At 35.0% G+C, this 19,348-nt stretch overlaps 2 pseudogenes; both read left to right on the top strand.

Moving 5' to 3' along the window:
- The first annotated feature begins 3,088 nt into the window (after positions 1 to 3,088).
- LOC140515854 (vomeronasal type-1 receptor 4-like) lies at positions 3,089 to 6,909 on the top strand (annotated as a pseudogene).
- A 6,221-nt stretch (positions 6,910 to 13,130) lies between these two features.
- Positions 13,131 to 14,058, top strand: LOC140516426 (olfactory receptor 4A15-like; annotated as a pseudogene).
- Positions 14,059 to 19,348: the final 5,290 nt, after the last annotated feature.

Genomic DNA, 19,348 nt, shown 5'->3' with positions numbered 1-19,348 from the left:
GTGGTCCCCAACCAGGATAAGGGGAGTGTGTGTAGGTTCAGTACTCAAAAGGTTATGATTTACATGTTGGGAGATACTGCACTGTAACAATCCTGGGAGAAAACTGGGTCTGGATTTGAGTTCGGGTCCTCCTGACTTGAGAGGCGGTGCTCTCACCATTACACTACCTAGTTGCCCCAATTCTTCAGCTATTTCTTAGTTTGTAGTCCAATGTATGTCTTTTTTTTTTCTAGGGTGTGAGGAGACAAAGATTCTTCAATCATTTTGCTAAGGATGTGCGTAGACATGTTTAATTTTTAACCATGTGGCCTAAATGCAAACAGTATTTTGTCTAGGATCCACGTGCATCAGACTAAATGCCTCTAAAGATGAGTCATAGACAACATCTCTTTAAGTTTCATTCCATTCTCACAGCAAAATTTCTGTTCTGTGATTGAGGAATACTATTTTTTAAACTTATTTTCAGACAAAAAGACTCACATATTCAAAGACCAATAAATATTTTTGAATATCTGAAATTACTACGCTATGATTTTATTTATCATCATACTGCATTTTGTTTAAAGATTTTGTTTTCAGAAATTCAGTGCACCAATATGAACACTTATTGGGGAAGTCCATGGTACATACACTTAAGGACAGAGAATGACCTTTAAAATAGTGCCATATCAGATCATGTTTGGCAAGGCAATGTCAGGAAATTACTTTGGTCTAATTATTAATCTGGATGAAGCAGATACAAAAGTAGGAAATGAACTCAAAAAGATTTATTAGGTCAGATGAGAGACATAGACAAAACCACAAAAATTTACTAAGCTATCTTAGAAATCTATTAAAGTCAAGAAGAGAATAGCTGTGTTACCAGGGAATATTGTCAGCAAGCAATGGAAAAAGTCTAAGTATTTGTTGAAAGTCAGAAAGAGACAGTGAATCAACAGTGAGTGGAGTCTGAATAGAAGGTTGTGAATGCTGATCTCAAAAAAATTGATTGTTTCTTTTTATAATTCTGCATGTATACCTAAAGAAATATATTTTAAAAAAATGACAGTATATCAAGGATTTCCAAATCTTTTTCATGTACTATATCATTTGATCCTTTTAGAAAACTTATAAGCTAACCATCCACATTTTACTGATGTAAGTATGAGAAATATGGAAATGAAATGATATGTTAGTAGTCATGCCACTATTGAACAGTAAAGAGGACTTCAACACATTTATCTGCTGCTCTGCAATCCAAAGCTTCCTGAACCACACCTTACTGGTGTATAATTAATGCTGGACACTTCAGTGAAACCAACATAATTTATGAAAAGATATAGGTCAAAATCTTTCCAAAAGCATGCTTACATACACATGTAAGTATATAAATGTATGTATCTTTGATTACTCTTGCCCAAAGTCTAATTTAATTCCTTCATTCTATTACCAAGAGAAATTTTAAAAAAGTTTACTTTCTATAACACTAATATGATTTATCCTTGCATAACTTTCCCTTCATAATCAGGAACCCTAGAATTAGGGAAGTACCAATATCTCTTCCCCTTTGAAATTGCTCTCTGCTAACCAATAAAAACAATTGCTGCCTAATCTGACTTTCTGCACTGGCCCAAAACTGCTTGTGTTGTCCATCAGGAGAATAAAGGAAGAGTCTAGCTGGTGTACAACAGCATCCTTAAGAAAGTTGTTTTCCTAACATCTTCTTGTGGGTCAGTGGTTATATTTCCCAGATTCTGAAGTTTCTTAAAGTCTGAAAGCATGCCCTCAGAAATATGCCTTTTGAAATATCCGAAGTACGTACTAAGAAAATTCTTAGTGATAGCTGCATTTGTGATAATTATTTCCCACATGAATGTTTCTCTATGGTCATGGATGTGCCGATATTAGAGGGACCATTATTCTTGAAGTGAAAGGATATGACACCTTACAATAGCCATAGCCTGCTACTAAAGCTAGTTTTCTTTTCCCTGACATCACAAGTTGTGTGAGCAAGGTCATACAAACTTAGTTTAGCAACCACAGAACTCCAAAAACAGGGATATTAATCTATTATATATAAGCAAAGCCAGCGTAGGTGTATCAGGATCCCTGGACAATGGCCTTGATGTTACCTGATAAATCCATCATGCAAAATTAAGGGAGGAATTATAGGGAACTTGATATAATAAATTACTCTCAAGTGGTCTTTAAGATACAAAAAGTGTTTGACTTTATTAATTGATCTAGCAATAATTTTTCATCAGATTATATAAGGAATGGGAAAGAAGTCCAAGGAAAAAATCAAAGACTTCAAAAATAGTAGAGAGCCTTATTCCAATTCTTACTTATAAGAAGATCTTTCCTACTCTATCCTCTATAAGAAGTCATTCAAACTTTAAATGCTGGTCTTCGGCAAAGGATATCTTAACACCTTTCAGGACAGCCTAATCCATTGTTTCAAAACTCCGAAAACTTCTTTTTTAAAAATGTCAAGCTTAAATATGCTTCTCTATTATTCCCCAAAATGCTTCATTTCTGAATTTGGAGACAAAAAAGAAAAAAAAAAATTTTTCCCCACAATTGACTCGGTTCTAAGATGTTATTAATGGACCTGTTCATTGACCACCAAACTTAACCTTAATTTTTACAATTTCATAGTCTCATTGAGATTTTTGCCTCTCTCATTAAATGTAGAATGCCTTTAGAATAGGGATCTTTTCTCATATTTTGCATATAGTTTATCTGAAGCCTCATTTTCCCAAGGCTAAACATTTCAATTTTCTTGAAATATGTATCCTACAGTACTGTTTTATTTTACCTCTAAGATCTTCATCATATTGGTCTTCAGTCTCTAGATAACATATACATTATTAATGCTGAACTTAAAATGAGGCATATATGTGTGTGTGTGTGTGTGTATATGTACACACATACACAAAGAAAATTGAATACATAAACATAGACAGATAAGATTGAAAAACAGAATAAAAGTAATCCCAATTTCATGTGTGAAATCTCACTTTGAATTCTGCATTACGTAAAAATCTTCTCTCTTCCTTTCCAGGTCATTTTTATCTGAATACCATTATTCTTTCCAAGAGAAAAAGGAATGCAATCTTAGGATGACATCTTGTGCATTTTCTACATGCTTCAGCTTATAATTGGAGTCTTTGGGAATGTTTACTCCTTTACCTGTATTGTTTTAACTTAATCACTAGCCAAAGTACAAGACCCACTGATGTGATTTTTGTTAATTTGGCCTTTTCCCACATTGTGATGATTCTCTTCAGAGGAATTCCATTGGCAACCCAAATTTGCCTCCAAAAACTTTTCCTGAGTGACATTGAATGTAAAATCATAATTTATTTACAAAGAATGTCCTGGGGTCTTTCCCTTTGCACTACTTGCTCCCTGAGTGTCTTCCATGCCATTGTCATCAGTCCCAGCAGCCCCAAATGGGCAGAACTCAAAGCCAAAGACCCAAAGAGCATTGTCCCATCCTGAATCTTCGTATGGGTATTCAATTTGTTGTTAGATGTGGTTGTGCCTCTGCGTATGAGTGGTCCTAGGAACTACATAGTAACCTTAATAGGAATCTAAGGTTTTTCTCTATAGATTGGCGTGCTATGTCTGTCTCAAAACTTGTCATTTGGAAGACACATTATGACGCAGTGTTTCTAGGGCTCATGGCCATTACCAGTGGCTACATGGTGTTTGTTTTGTTTAGACACCATTAACCTTCATACACCTTCATAACACTAGCCCCATTGCCACCCCAGAGACCAGAGCCACCAAAGTCATCCTGTTGCTCATGATTATTTTTGTATGCTTTTATTCAGTTGCTTCTATCTTTGTTATTGTAATGGAAAAGTCTAAAGAGAGAGACAGGTGGGTGATATAAATCTCTGTTGTTTTTTTTTTTACCTCTTCTTATTCTACAATCAGTTCTTTTGTTTTAATCAGTACTGACTCACAGATCTTCAATTGCTGTAATGTTTTCAAAAGTATGAAAAATTCTTATCCCCACTCATTAAGATCTCAAAACAAATGCATTTATCCTAGTGTCATGGAATTAAAAAAATAAACTCTAAAATCTCAGTCCTACAATAGGACACTGAAGCAAAAGGCAAGTTTCCCTCAATCAGAAAATGATTGCACTTTGTCAAAGCTATTGCTTCTTTACATATGCAATATTCTTTCCACAGCAGAAACAAATTTGGGGTCCAAAAGAAAAGAAGAGAATGTTCACTGAAGTTGGGTAAAAATTCCAAATTGTGGTTCCATTTCTGATGGAAAGCAACTTAATTGTAACCAAGTTCAATACACTAGTATTCTGAGAACCAATGATCAGAGAAGTTAATGATTTGCACAAGTCTACACAGATAGTAAGTATATGAGAGAAATTTTAAATAACATTTTCCTTATTAGAAAATCCACACACCTACCCCTGTGTCTTGTTGCTGTCTCTTCTCTAGATTTAGCTAATAACTATTTATTTTCCTAATATTTTTCCCTTGAAATAATGAAATTTTATTTTTTTCTTTTCCATCACATACATAGCAATTCTGCAGACATTTGTTAATAGAAATGAGATATAGAGATTGTAGGAGGAGACAGGAAATGAGAGCAAGAGAGAGAATAAGCGAGAGAGAGAAAGAGAGACAGAGACAGACAGAGACAGAGGCAGAAACAGAGACAGAATCACACAGAGACAGAGACAGAAACAGAGACAAAGCTACACAGAGACAGAGAGAGAGAGAGAGAGAGAGAGACAGACAGAATCCATTCAGCAAAATTAGACAACATTTTGAAAACAATTGACAGTATATGCAGTGTGACTATTCATTTGCCGTGGTGAAATGAGAATATTTTATTTTGAGTCAGAGATTCAAGGTCCAACATCTGGTTAAAATATTAATTTTTGTGTGGTTACTGGCAAGTCCTTTACACTGCTAATTTTAGACTTTGATCTGTGAAAAAAACGAAGTACAGAATAGGACTGATCAAAACCCAAGGTTATTGGCGAGTCTAAATGATTTTTTCTACTCACCCAATTTTCAAAATCTAGAAGTTACAAACAGCTGTCATAAACCAAGCTGTCACAGTTGATTGCCATTCTCTGGAAGACCCATTTTTTCCAAGGGTATACAAGGCATGATTCTATGACCATAAGGGTCTTTGGGATTTGAAAGTACCACTGACCATTTTTATTAAGATTTATTAAATTTATTTATTGAATTCTCACATTAACTATAAAATGACTACCCACAAATTATGAAAAATGCTCTAACTCAGTATTGATTAGAGAAATGCAAATCAAAATTACTCTGGAGATACTGCATCATACCTATCAGATTGGCTAACATTACAAAACAGGAAGATGATAAATATTAGAGAAGATGTGGGAAAATTGGAACATTAATGCATTTTTGGTGGAATTGTGAACTTATCTAACCATTCTGGAGAGCAATTTGAGGAAAGTGCTATAAAAATATACATACCTTTTTGACCCAACAAAATCACCTCTAGGTATGAATCTCAAAGAGGTCATATAAAAGGTTAAAAGACCCATATGTACAAAAATATTCACGGAAATTCCCTTTGGAGTGATCAAGAACTGGCAATTGAAAGAATTTTCATCAAATGGGAAGGGACTGAACGGGTTGTGATATATAAATGTGATGGAATACTACTGTTGTATAAGAAATGATGAGCAGACAGACTTCAGAAAAACCTGGGAAGATGTATGTGAAATGATGATGGGTGAAGTGATAAGAACCAGGAGAACATTGTATACAATACTAGCTATATTGGGCAATGAATGACTTTGTTAGACTCAGCTGTTCTCAGCAATTCAAGGATCTAAGACAACTCCAAAAGACTCCTGATGGAGAATGCTATTCACATCCATTGAAAGAACTTTGGAGTCTAAATGCAGATGAAAGCATACTATTTGATCTCCTTTTGTTGTTTTGGTTCTTTTTTCTGGTGGTTTCTCCCACTAGTTCTAATTCTTCTTTACATCAAGATTAATATGAAAACATATTTTATGTAAATGTACAAGTAGAGACCATATCATATTGGATTCCATCTTGGGGAGGGGGAGGAGAAGAAAGGAGAGTAAACTCCAAACTCAAAATCTTATGGAAATGAATGTTAAAAATTAAAAATAAACTTTTAAAATGAATGAGAACAAAGCAAGGAAATTGTGTTAAGGGAATTCACATTACAGTTTTTAAAAAGGTACTAATGATATTGAAGAAATCAAATGCTCAAAAATAAGTAATGGCCATTGTTAATGGAGGTACACAATTTCATTGAAGAAAATGGTTTCTTAAAAAACGAATTGGTCAAACTGATGCTAATGACTTCATGAGATATCAAGAAATAATAAAACAAAGGAATATCTTTCATATGCCACCACATGTGAAAAGGAGATTCCTAGTTAGTATCTTCCAGCCATACTAAGCATGTAAGTATGGTCATTAGATTTCTAGTTGAGAACTAAAATTTACAAAGAGGAGAGATTTCAATTATACTACATTGTCCTAAGAATTTTGAAACCTTAACATCTTACCTTATTACAAGTGACTTAATTTGGTGATCATGGAGGTGGAGCCAAGATGGTGGAGTAGAAAGACACACATACACTAACTCTTCCCTCACAGCTCACAAAATGCCTGTAAAGAAAGACTCTCAACAAATTCTAGAGCAGCAGAAGCCACAGAACAACCACGTGGAGGAAATTTGCAGCAAAGGGTGACCCAAAAGGCTTATGGGAAAGGTCTGTCACACGGGACACAGAGTGGAACCCAGCCCAACCTTGTCTTCATGGCACAGCCCCCAGAGGAGGACCTGAGCAGGCCTCCAGAGCTGAATCCCTGTCAGCACAAGATGCGCTTTGCAGATTGCTCAAGCCATAGGCGCTAAAGGTCAGTGAGATGTTTTTTTCAGCTGAGGAGGGAGTGAGGTCTTCCCATAGCTCCATCCTAAAGTGGAGGTAGAGGCTGTATTCGGGGAGCAGCAACTCCCAGAGCAGCCCACATCCATTGCTGGATAGTAAAGCCCCTGGGGGAAGTGAGCAGCTGATCCTAACCTCAGCCCTGTGGGGCAGCCCTGCCCTATGTAATGCTCCTGGGGGAACTGAGCAGCGGATCTTTATCTCACACTAAATGGCGGCCCTGCTGAAAGTCCTTGGAGGAATTGAGCGGCTTATATGAATCTCAGCCCTCAGAGTTGGCTTGGTAAAACTGGAGGCCAGGTGGTTGTGGAGAGGAAAAAAAAGTTTTTGGTTGTTCCCAGACCAGGGTACACCCTTGACTGTGCCACCTTGTAGGAACTGAGATTTTATACATCCCTAGAGTGTGCCCTACTCTTGACAAAGGACTAAAAAGTCAAGTAACTGGTTGGGAAAATGCCCAAAAAAGGGAAAAAATAATGCTATAGAAGGTTACTTTCTTGGTGAACAGCTATGTTCTCCCATACTTTTGGACGAGGAAGAACAATGCTTACTATCAGGGAAATCTACAAAAGTCAAGAATTCTTTATCTCAGACATCCAAAATAAATACTCAATGGTCTCAGGCCATGGAAGAGTTCAAAAAGAATTTTGAAAATCAAGTAAGAGAGGTGGAGGAAACATTGGGAAGAGAAATGAGAGAGATGCAAGAAAGTCATGAAAAGTGAGTCAACAACTTCCTAAAGGAGACCCCAAAAATGCTGAAGAAAAGAACACCTTTAAAAATAGGCTAACTCAGTTGGCAAAACAAGTTCAAAAAGCCAATGAGGAGAAGAATGCTTTAAAAAGGAGAATTAGTCAAATGGAAAAGGAGGTCCAAAAGCTCACTGAAGAAAATAGTTCTTTAAAAATTAGAATGGAACAGATGGAGGCTAATGACTTTATGAGAAACCAAGAAATCACAAAACAAAACCAAAAGAATGAAAAAATGAAAGATGATGTGAAATATCTCATTGTAAAAACAGCTGAACTGGAAAATAGATCCAGGAGAGACTATTTAAAGAGTATGGGACTATTTGAAAGCCATGACCAAAAAGAGAACTTAGACATCATCTTTCATGAAATTATCAAGGAAAACTGCCCTGATATTCCAGAGCTTTAGGGTAAAAGAAATATTGAAAGAATCCACAGATCACCTCCTGAAAGAGATTGAAAGAGAGAAACTCCTAGGAATATTGTAAACAAATTCCAGAGTTACCAGGTCAAGGAGAAACTATTGCAAGCAGCTAGAAAGAAAAAAAAATTGAGTACTGTGGAAATACAATCAGGATAACACAAGATCTAACAGCTTCTACATTAAGGGATTGAAGGGCTTGGAATATGATATTCCAGAAGTCAAAGTAACTAGGATTCAAACTAAGAATTACCTACCCAGCAAAACTGAGTATAATACTTCAGGGGGAAAATGGTCTTTCAGTGAAATAGAAGACTTTCAAGCAGTCTTGATGAAAAGACCAGAGCTGAAAAGAAAATTTGACTTTCAAACACAGGAATCAAGAGAAGCATGAAAAGGTAAACAGCAAAGAGAAATCATGAGGGACTTACTAAAGTTGAACTGTTTACATTCCTACATGGAAAAACAATACTTCTAACTCTTGAAACTTTTTTCAATATCTGGGTAATTGGTGGTAATACACACACACACACACACACACACAGAAGAGAGAGAGAGAGAGAGAGAGAGAGAGAGAGAGAGAGAGAGAGAGAGAGAGAGAGAGAGAGAGAGAGAGAGAGAGAGCAGGGTGAGTTGAATAAGAAGGGATCATATCTAAAAAATGAAATTAAGGGATGAGAGAGGAATATATTGGGAGGAGAAAGGGACAAATGGAATGTGGCAAATTATCTCTCATCAAAGAGGCAAGAAAAAGATTTTTCAAAGGAGGAGAAAAGCGAGGAGGTAAGAGGGAAAATGTGAAGTTCACTCTCATCACATTTGACTCAAGGAAGGAATAAAATGCACACTCATTTTGGTATGAAAACCTATCTTATAATACAGGAAAGTGGGGGAGAAGGAGATAAGCAGGGTTGGAGGGGGAATGTTGGAAGGGAAGGCAATGGGAGGAGGGAACAATTAGAAGTCAACACTCTTGGGGAAGGACTAGGTCAAAAGAGATAATAGAAGAAATGGGGAGCAGGATAGGATGGAGGGAAATATAGTTAGTCTTAGAAAATATGACTATTACAGAAGTCATTTGCAAAACTACACATATATAGCCTGTATTGAATTGCTTGCCTTCTCAATGGGGATGGGTGTGGAGGGAGGAAGGAGGAGAAGTTGGAACTCAGAGTTTTAGGAAGAACTGTTGAGTATCGTTCTTGCATACAAGTGGGAAATAGGAAATACAGGTAATGGGGTTCAGAAATTTACCTTGCCCTACAGGGCAAAAGAGAAAATGGAGATAAGGGAAGGGAGGGCAGATTGGTGGTAGGGGTAATTACAATGCTCGACATTTTGGAGTGGAGGGAGGGGAGAGATGGGGAGAAAATTTGGAACTCATTTTTTTTTGTGGAAATGAATGTTGAATATTAAATTAATTTTTAAAAAATCTGGTGGTGATGCCCACTCACCTGGGTCTTGCTCACATCATACTCAAGTTTTGACCAGCTTTTTGGAGACTGCAGTTATTAGGGAATTGAGGATAGGAGGCATGGTTATAGGTTTGCATCAGCTCTTGTTGTGATTTAAAGTTTTATAATGCTGCTGTAAAATTCAGAGGTGGAACTATGTGAAAATTTACAAATTCATTTGAAATGATGAAAATAATTTCCACCTCTATTTAGTTGTATTAGAGTCATGTCTTAAACTTAGTATCAAAGACTCTAAACCTCAAGTACACTAAAGGAGGTTTGAAGTGTGTCCATTACAAGAATTTAAAAGTGCCCAGATTTATCAATGCCAGGCCATGCTGGCTTTAATAATCTTCTTATTTTAAGAATGGAGGTGACGTATGACCTTGGAATTTTGCCCTCCACCTATCCCATGGCTTCCAGCTATCTGGTGAAAGACTTTTTGATATCTCGTAAAATTCCAAAGGATGTTTATTGAGGAAGTGAAATCAACCTTTGTTAATAATTTAAAATCTTGATTTAAGAAAAACTAAGCTGGATGTCTTTTAGGTAGAATAAAAAATTAGGAATCAGCGTCATCCTTGCCAAGGTCATCAGCCATATTGTAAGTCTGCTGTCTTGGACCTTGAAGAGGTGATCTCAATGTCAGAAACATCTGGGTTCGGGTGTCTTCTCTGAGATACTCCACTCAACCTAACAACTGTGCGACACTGGGCAAAATCATTTCTCCTCTCAGCGTAAAGAATAAGAATTATTTTGTTAAAAAATTTCTGAAAACTAGAGGCTTCCCTAATACGCCAGGGAAACTTTTGTTCCACTTAGCCTTGGTGCTTTGTTTGGCAATTTTTCTCAATGTATTTGTTATGCATTTTCTTAATTTAAAGTCAGATGAACACACATCTAAATTGTTGAAGATATATTTACAGATAATATAAGCATAAAAATAATTTACTACAGAGATAATAGCACGTATTTTAAATTTATTTGGAAAGTATTTTGTGATTTTTTTTTTCCTGATTAAGGTTTGAATGCATCTTGAATTGGTCAGAGAAAAGGAAAATATTTAACACTTAAGAATTAACCATCACTCAGAAGTCACATTTTTTTCATTTTTATTCTACAATGCAAAATAACAAAATGTTTATTTTAATTTAAAAGATCGAAATGGAAATGAAAATATGAGTCACGTGGTATGATGTTTTATTTCATTTGGTATTAACTGTATATTTTTTCTTGTTTGTTCATATGGGTATCTGTTTACCCTGGTTCAATTTATTTAAATTTGAGAACAGGAAACTATACTTACAATCAGTTATAGATGGATATATGTGATTATAGTTATTGAACTCTCCATTTTATCCCAGAGCTGTAGAAATTTCTGATATGATTAAATAATCTCTTTTTCATATGATGAACTGTATGTTTATGGGAAAATCAGAAACCCGTGAAATAGTTCATGTTCAGTCATGTTTTCATGACTCTTCACACTCCTACTTGGGCGTTTTCCTCGCAAGGATACCAGAGTGGTTTGCTGTTCCTTTCTCCAACTCATTTTACAGATGAAGAACTAAGTCAAACAGAGTTAAGTGACTTGCCCAGGGTCACGGAGCTACTAAGTGTCTGAGGCCACATTTGTACTCATGAGGATTCACAAGTCTTCCTGATTCCAAAATGAGTATTCTATTCACTAAGTCACCTCACTGCCCTTTGAAATATTACATATCACATGGAATATACTAATATATAAATAGATTTTATTATCTTCTAATAGTGAATACATATCAGATAGTACACTGAACATAGTGTTTTATTTTATATATTTTAATAGAATGAATGAGTACAATTATTCTTGAGACAAAGTAATACCATGAAGGAAAAAGAAATAGGTATTCAAATACTAGTCAATATCCATTAAACAAATGCTTTATTCTTTAGATTGTGAGAAATATTATTAGAGGAACAAAACTTACATAAAACACAAACTCTTTCTGAAAAGAGCACAGCTTAGTAAGAGAATAAGACAGACATACACAGAGTTTTAAATCCATGCTTTTTCAAGAAAGTGAAGACTACCAAAGAGCGAGAAGAAGATCGTATGATTTGTGTTTTAAATGAAAAAGTCAGATAACTGGTTACTTGAAAAAGCTGTAGTTCCTTAACTCTCTTAACTTAATGAATACCTTTCCCCTTGGAGTAAGCAGGTGGCAAGACTGGAATACTAGACAAAAAAGTTTCGTCACCATCTCCTACTCAAGAGGTGAGTGATCATAAAATTATTATATGGTTTGAAGGCACAAAAATCTTGTCATTCTCTGTGATGTGTGTGATATTACTGAGATAATCTTGTCCAGCAGTCTTTTCTGGAGTTCTTTTAGTTAAGTGCAATTTCGGATTGCATTTAGAATTCTTTGACTGAACCACAATGACTTATGAATAAATGTATATGTGTAGCTATATAGACATATAGATAGACACATAGATACATATATAGACATGTACATAAGCATGCAAGAACATAAATGTGTATGTGTGTTAGTATGTGACTGAATATGTGGATGTTGATCACCTTTTGGAATATGCATATATTCATGTATTATGTGAATATATTATAGAAGTTTTGATTATCACATATAATATATATATATATACAAGCATCTATTTGAGAATTTATCAAACTTCATTAAATTATATTCATAGATATCTTGGATTTTTTATTTATGTGACAAAAGCAATACCATCACTCGTGAGATCATACTTTTATGGAATTGTGAAGTAGATTTTGCATAGTTACTTCCATTAAAGCATTCTGTAAATTACATTATACCTACTCAATTTTTCCTGTCATTGTTAAAGTCATCTTAAGATAATACACAACTAGTCAATCCCAAGCTTCATACTCTAAGATTTTATTGCTTTGTTGACTGATCAGTGCTAATATTCTGTGGGCATGGACCTTAAGTACCCAGGGTCACCTCTATACCATGAATGTAGGATTTTCTTAGAGTTGCTTTTATTGTTGCCTTGATCAAATAGCAGTTATATTCTTACTAACAGCAACCATCAGAGTAATGACATTGTATACAAAAGTATACATGAGTAGATCCCAAACGTTTCTATGAATGATTTTCAAAAGCTCAGGAATATGCACATGCCAGATAATGGCAAAAAAAGCTCTAGGAATCAAACTATCTCTCATCCTTCTCGTTGCATTGTAGTAAAGGGACACGCATACCAACAAATGGGTCCCTTGAGCTTGCTTATGGTTATTTCTTTGCCACCTACTCATGGTTTAAGGGAACATATCTACCTACTTTACCCACTCCATTTTGCTCATCATTCCAAGGTTAGAAAAAGGCTTCACACTGTTATGCTTTAGCTTTTCCATTCAAGAAGATTGCTTTTCCAAAATGTTTTTGTGAAAACAAAATAGTTAAAGGGAATTCCGCTTTTACATATGATTATTTATCCCTCAATTCTAAAACTAATTAATGGTAATAATAATTTTCTTTACAGGTGAATCAATTTTGACTTTTGAATACACCCATTATAGAAAGAAGAAAATAATAATGGACAACAGGAACAATGTGACTGAGTTTGTCCTCCTAGGACTTACTCAGAATCTTGAGTTCAGAAAATATTATTTGTTGTCTTCTTAACCATCTACATTACAACAATGGGGGGCAACCTTCTGATTGTGGTAACAGTCATTTCCAGCCAGTCTCTGGAATCCCCTATGTACTTTTTCCTTGCCTATTTGTCTCTTATGGATGCTGTCTATTCCATAGCTACTTCTCTCAAAATGATAATAGACTTGGTCTATGAGAAGAAGACTATTTCCTTCGAAGCTTGCATGAGTCAACTTTTTATTGCTCACTTCTTTGGAGATGCAGAGGTCTTCCTCTTGGTGGTAATGGCTTATGACTACTATGTGACCATCTGTAATGTTCGGTAATTTTTGATTATCATGAGACGCCTTGTATGTGTTCTGTTGCTGGTTGTAGCCTGGGTTGGAGCTTTTCTTCATTCAGTAGTTCATTTTCTCTTTATTTCCAGGCTCCCCTTTTCTGGCCCTAATGTCATTAATCATTTCATCTGTGACATGTACCCCTTACTAAAGCTTGCCTGTACCAATATCTATATCATTGGATTCTCAGTGGTTGCTAATGGAGAAGCAATCTGTGTTGTCATCTTTACAATGTTGCTTATCTCCTATGAGACCATCCTACACTCCCTGAAGACCCACAGTCTAGAAAGCCAACGCAAAGCTCTTTCTACCTGCATGTGGCACATCACAGTTGTTCTCTTATTCTTTGTTCCTTGCATTTTTATGTATATTAGGCCTGTTCCCACCTTCTCCATTGATAAAACAATGACTGTAATTTTTGCTGTGATCACCCCTATGTTGAACCCCTTAATCTATACCCTGATAAAAAAGGACATGAAGAATGCACGAGGAAGCTCAGGAACAGGATAAATGACCCAATAAAACACTGATGTCCCAAGGGAACATAAAAAGTTTTTCATACTTCCGACTTTTTTTCTTGGAGAAGGAGTGGTTAATGAAGAGACCATCTTTTCTGTCAGTCAGCAGAAAAACATTTATTTTATCATTAGTTTTATGGTTTCCAAATTCTACTCTAAGGGCTTCTTAGGAAAACAACTACTCATTTTGTGCTGGGGCTATTTTTTTATGAGAAGGGATTCTGTGGATTCCATACATAAGGGAGATGCAATTTATAACTAATATCAATCAAGGATGTTGTTGAGAATTGATTGTGAAGGGAAGGGTTTGTGTGGGAATGTATTTCCTTACTGAGTAAATGAGATAATTTCTCTACTGACTTAAACATGTCATTGTTCCAAGTTTTAAATGCATATTAACTGAAGTTTGTAGGAATATATGATTAGATTTTTTGCCAATAATGTTGTGAGAGGCAGAATGGTGTTGTGTTTGTCTTTCATTGCTAAAGAAGAATAGGTTAAGGTTAAGGTGTTATGTGTATTATGAATAGGAAAACCTGCCTCAGAAAGAGGAAGATGTAGGTTCAAATGCTGTCTTTGACCCATGCTCTCTGTGTGACATTGCATTACTAAATTTTGAGTTACTCGGGTAATTTTCTAATATTATGCAGGAGAATGTTTGCCAATACCTTTCGTAGTAATTTCCATAGCATTGAAATCTCAGTTGTAATATGCTACTCCCAACAGCTTCAACAAAATCATGAACATAATAAAAAAAAAAAAAACTACAAAAAACTGGTGAATATCAGAGCCAATGGGTGTAAGACCAAACACATATGTGCATGAATATTTTGCTTTCAATAGTGGATGTATTTATACCAACAGCACATGTATTATGATCAATAGAAGGAACATTGTCTGTTAAGGGTCAAGTAGTACATTCAAATCATGTCAGTGATGTTTACTTCCTTTGTGACCTTGAAAAAAATCATTCAATATTACTGGGTCTCAGTTTCCTTATTAGTAAAGAGAGACTTAAACTGGATGACCTTTGAGTGAATTTTCCTGCAGTTTCAATTATGTAGTGATAATTGAATTTTATAGATTATAATTTATTTTTGAATTAAAAATAAGGATGAATCTGGTAGCTATTCCACAACATTTGTTAGGCATTCTTTAGGAAGAAATACAGTGGGGAAAATGCTTTCATATAAGAGGGAACACATGGGTCATGGCATGATAGAGAGGTATCAGGGAGTTTTAAGGGCTGTTGGATCACATTCAGAGCAGCAGGAAGGGACACACTAAAGACCACCGGCAATATCCACATGAGACCCTAAGGGACAGATCTAATAGGGACAAGGATAGACAGGAACACTTGATTAGCAACGTGTTCGTGATTACCCAATGAGGAAGAATCCATACACAACAGAAATACTTGACCACTGACAGACTATCAAAAGACTGATGAAAGAGAGAAATCACTGTGGTATGAAAGACAAAACAAAAGAGAACAGAACAGAAAAGAACAGAAGCAAGGACCAAAATAAAGATAAAAACTGAAGAACTTTAAGGTATAGTATCAAGACATGAAGGATTAAATCTAGACCCTTAGCTAATAATGCAAAATTTATACACTATGTGAGTCTGAAGGGGGGAAGATTGAGCCTTTAGTAACTCTAAGCTATGTAGAGGAGAACTATAATTCAAAAGCATTTTTGTAAGCCCCTTTAGAAAGTGATTGAGAGTTTGACTACATTTGGGCACAAATGTTTTCTGTATCCTAGTTATATAAATAAAAATATTAATTAATAAAATTATTTTTAAGATTTATGATCTTTTTAGCCTGAGTTATTCTACTGGGAATATTGAGGACTTTTTATAGGAAGTAAAATGAGTTTTATTTTGCAGTTCCCAGAGTAATGATCCACAGACCTCTGTGGGAGACTTCACCAAAACGTCACCCAGGTTCTAAAGTCTGGAGGGTCATTTTGTCATTAGGGCCAAATTCTAGTATGTTTTCTATAGTTTACACTGATATTTCAGTCAAAATAGCTCTTAATTCAATTAAATATAAATGTTACTGTTATTATCGTGGCTGTATATGTGGGGAAGTTTAGGTCCAGGGCAGTTGAATGGCCTACAGTATACAAAGTTAATTCATGACAGAGAAAGAATTATAATCAAAGCCACCTGTTTCTTTGCCTCATGGTCTTTCCGTGAAAGTGGATTGCTCACATAGCATGAATATGATTAGAAGCTCTTTCTACAGTTAACTTAGCACAGTATAAAATTGCTAACTTTGAACCCATGTGAATATTTTCTATATTATTTTACCAACACAGTGTAAACTAGTCCCATATTATCTTCATGATGGTGATAAGTAATTACCTGGAAACTTGAGAAGGTGAACTTTTTAAAAATCTCTAGATTATTGAAAGTTACTATAAATGTGTCATCACGTATGAAACAGAAATTATATTGTCTGAAAGGACTGTGGGAAAATAGTGATGAAAAATAGTTGGAGCTTATCACTTGAAGGAGTCTCATCATTTGATGGAAGAATCAATCTTTGCAATCTGAGACTTAAACAGAGAATAGGAAGAATTTGAGGAACCTCTAAAATTGTATTCCTTGCAATTCAAAACAATGTATTTCCATTCATTGCCTTCTGTATAAGAAATTGTACTAGGTGTTGAAAATAAAAAATAATAAAAAAAATTGCATCTGACCTGAAAGTGCTCATATTCTATTTGGAAGACAACCAAATAAAATGTTATAAAATACAAGATATATACAAAAATTCAAAGAAGTAAAAAGAAATTTCTAGAAAGAAAGACCTCCAAAAATTTGCAGAGGAGAGATATGACAAGAACTGAAGAAACAAGTTTTTAGGATATGATTTGAAGGAAGCTAGGTATTTTATTAAACATGACATGCAAAGGGAATGCATTCCCATCATATGAAACGTATTGGTAAAAGGTATGAAGCATAGTTATAGAAAGTTATTTACAGGAAACAACTAAGATGCCTTTTTATTCACCAGAAAGGTAAGAATTATAATACTAAATAAGTTTAATAAAGTATATTGGAAACATAGTATGGTTGGCTTTGAATATCAAACAGAATAATTGAGCTTTATTATTGTTATTTTTATTGTTACTGTGTTGTGCTGTATTTTTCTATATCAGTAATATGGTGCCTCTGAAGATTTTTAAGTAGAAGATGGCATCGTTATTTGTGACTTAACAATTTCAATTTACAGGTATGTAAGAATGGAGTAGAAAGTGAATATACAAGAAGTATAGATTAATTAAAAGTCTACTCCCATAGTGTAAGAAAGGCATGAAAGTCTGAATTTGGTTATATGCTGTAAGAATGAAAAGATTCAGGGAAGGTAAAAGAGGTGTAATGGAGTTCGATATCACAGTTTGACACCTCATTTGATAATAGTGTAAAAAACAAGAAAGAGTAAAAAAATGATTCTAAGGATATTAAACTTTATTACTGAAGGAATGGTGGTACCCTCAACAAAACAAAAGTTTGAATAAGAATAACTAAGGGAAAATATGAATTGTATTTTTAGTATGTCGTATTTGAAATACCCATAGCACTTCACATTAAAGATGTCTAGCTGGAATTTGGTAATGAAAGATTGAAGTTCAAAGTACAGATTAAACTTGGTTGTATTTATTTGGGAGTAACCATCTTACGATGATAATTAAACTCATGAGGACTGATGAAATCATCACGACAGTTTTCAGAGGGAGAAAATAAGAAGGCCATAGATATAGCATTTTCACAATGTGCAGGTGATGAAAGAAAGAAAAACAATGTTCCAGGAATGCAGAGTAAGAATGTGTGAAGAGAAGCAAGAAGATCTTTCACAGACATCAAGGCAGTAGAGTGGCTACGTAGAACTGGTGTTAAACCACATTAAAGTTGGACAATAAATCAGAATTAGAACGGAGAAAAATATCATAGATAGAAGTTAAAATCTTTTGATAACCTTTAAGAGTTGTTTTATTTGAATGATGGCATCTATACCTTTATTTTACAGAAGAATGGAGGGAGTAGATGATGAAAAAGGTGGAGAAACCCATATCAACAAGTTTTTTTTGTTTAGTTTTTTTTTTTGTTCTTTTGTTTTTTAAGAGTTTAGCTGTGTGAAGCAAGAGGGCTGTTGTAGGGAAATAATTTGACAGAATGGAGACTTTTTTTTAAAAGAATAAGTCTTGAACATATATGTCATTGGAGGGAAGGAATTAACTCTAAGGTTTAATTGAAGTTAGAAGGAAATCAAGGAGTGATCAAGGCAGTAAGCTCTCAGAGGAAATGGGAGAGGTATTATCAAGAGATTATGTACATCGGTTAGCTTTGGAAGGGAGAAAAAACAGCTCTTTATCAGGGATTGCAGAAAAGGAAGAAAATGAGGGATGGAATGATGGAGAAGGAAATTTAATGTCTTACACATTAAAGGAGAGAAAAGGGAAGATTGCATCCTTTAAATCATAGGGATGTAAAAAATACAGAGTTCTGAATTTTTCTTTTGGGAGAGTTTGACGACATCGTAAAGTTAATCATTTTTCTCTTCATTATATAATAGTGAACTTCTTCCGTGGGGATATGTTTATGTCCAATAGCTTATTAGTCATGTGCAGGTGTGGTGGTGGTGGTGGTGGTAGTGGAATCTTCTTGCACAGCATATCTGAAACTATTTTTTCAACTTTATAATCATTTGAGAGTGAAGATAGGTAAAATGTTGAGGAAATGAGCTCTTGGTTGGTTCCTATATGCAGATAAATATGGAATTGAGGAATGTACCTATTTACTATTTTTGATATAACTAAGTTCTGTATCTTTTCATTTAGGATACCTTGAAGTTTGTTTGCACTGGCAGCATGTACATCCACGTCATTTGGGAAACTACTTTAGGGTTTCCTGTCATTCTGACCATCAGAGAGAAAACAACAACAACAATATAGCAATCTGCTCTCTTGGTACTGAACTTCCTATAAGGATATAAAGGTGGGGCAGATTCTGATATGTCTCCTGTGCTGAGGTATTTGTTGGGGGAAGGTCCGTTAAAACACTCAAATTAAGATAGTGAATTTCAAGATAAAATCAAGGCATTCCATTAAAGACTGGAAAACCCAGAACTACTGGCACAAGTTTCTTCCACGCAAAAAATATTTAAAAAGCCCTAACCTTAACCCTAAATGCACTTGTTTATTTTTATCAGCACATTACCAAAAGTCCTTTATTAGCACTCACTCTATCTACATTCTCTCTGTATTCTTTCAAGTGTAGATTAGTATCCATC

This window comes from Notamacropus eugenii, chromosome X, assembly GCF_028372415.1.
Source record: "Notamacropus eugenii isolate mMacEug1 chromosome X, mMacEug1.pri_v2, whole genome shotgun sequence".
Lineage (NCBI taxonomy): Eukaryota > Metazoa > Chordata > Mammalia > Diprotodontia > Macropodidae > Notamacropus > Notamacropus eugenii.
This window is presented reverse-complemented; position numbering and strand designations above follow the sequence as displayed.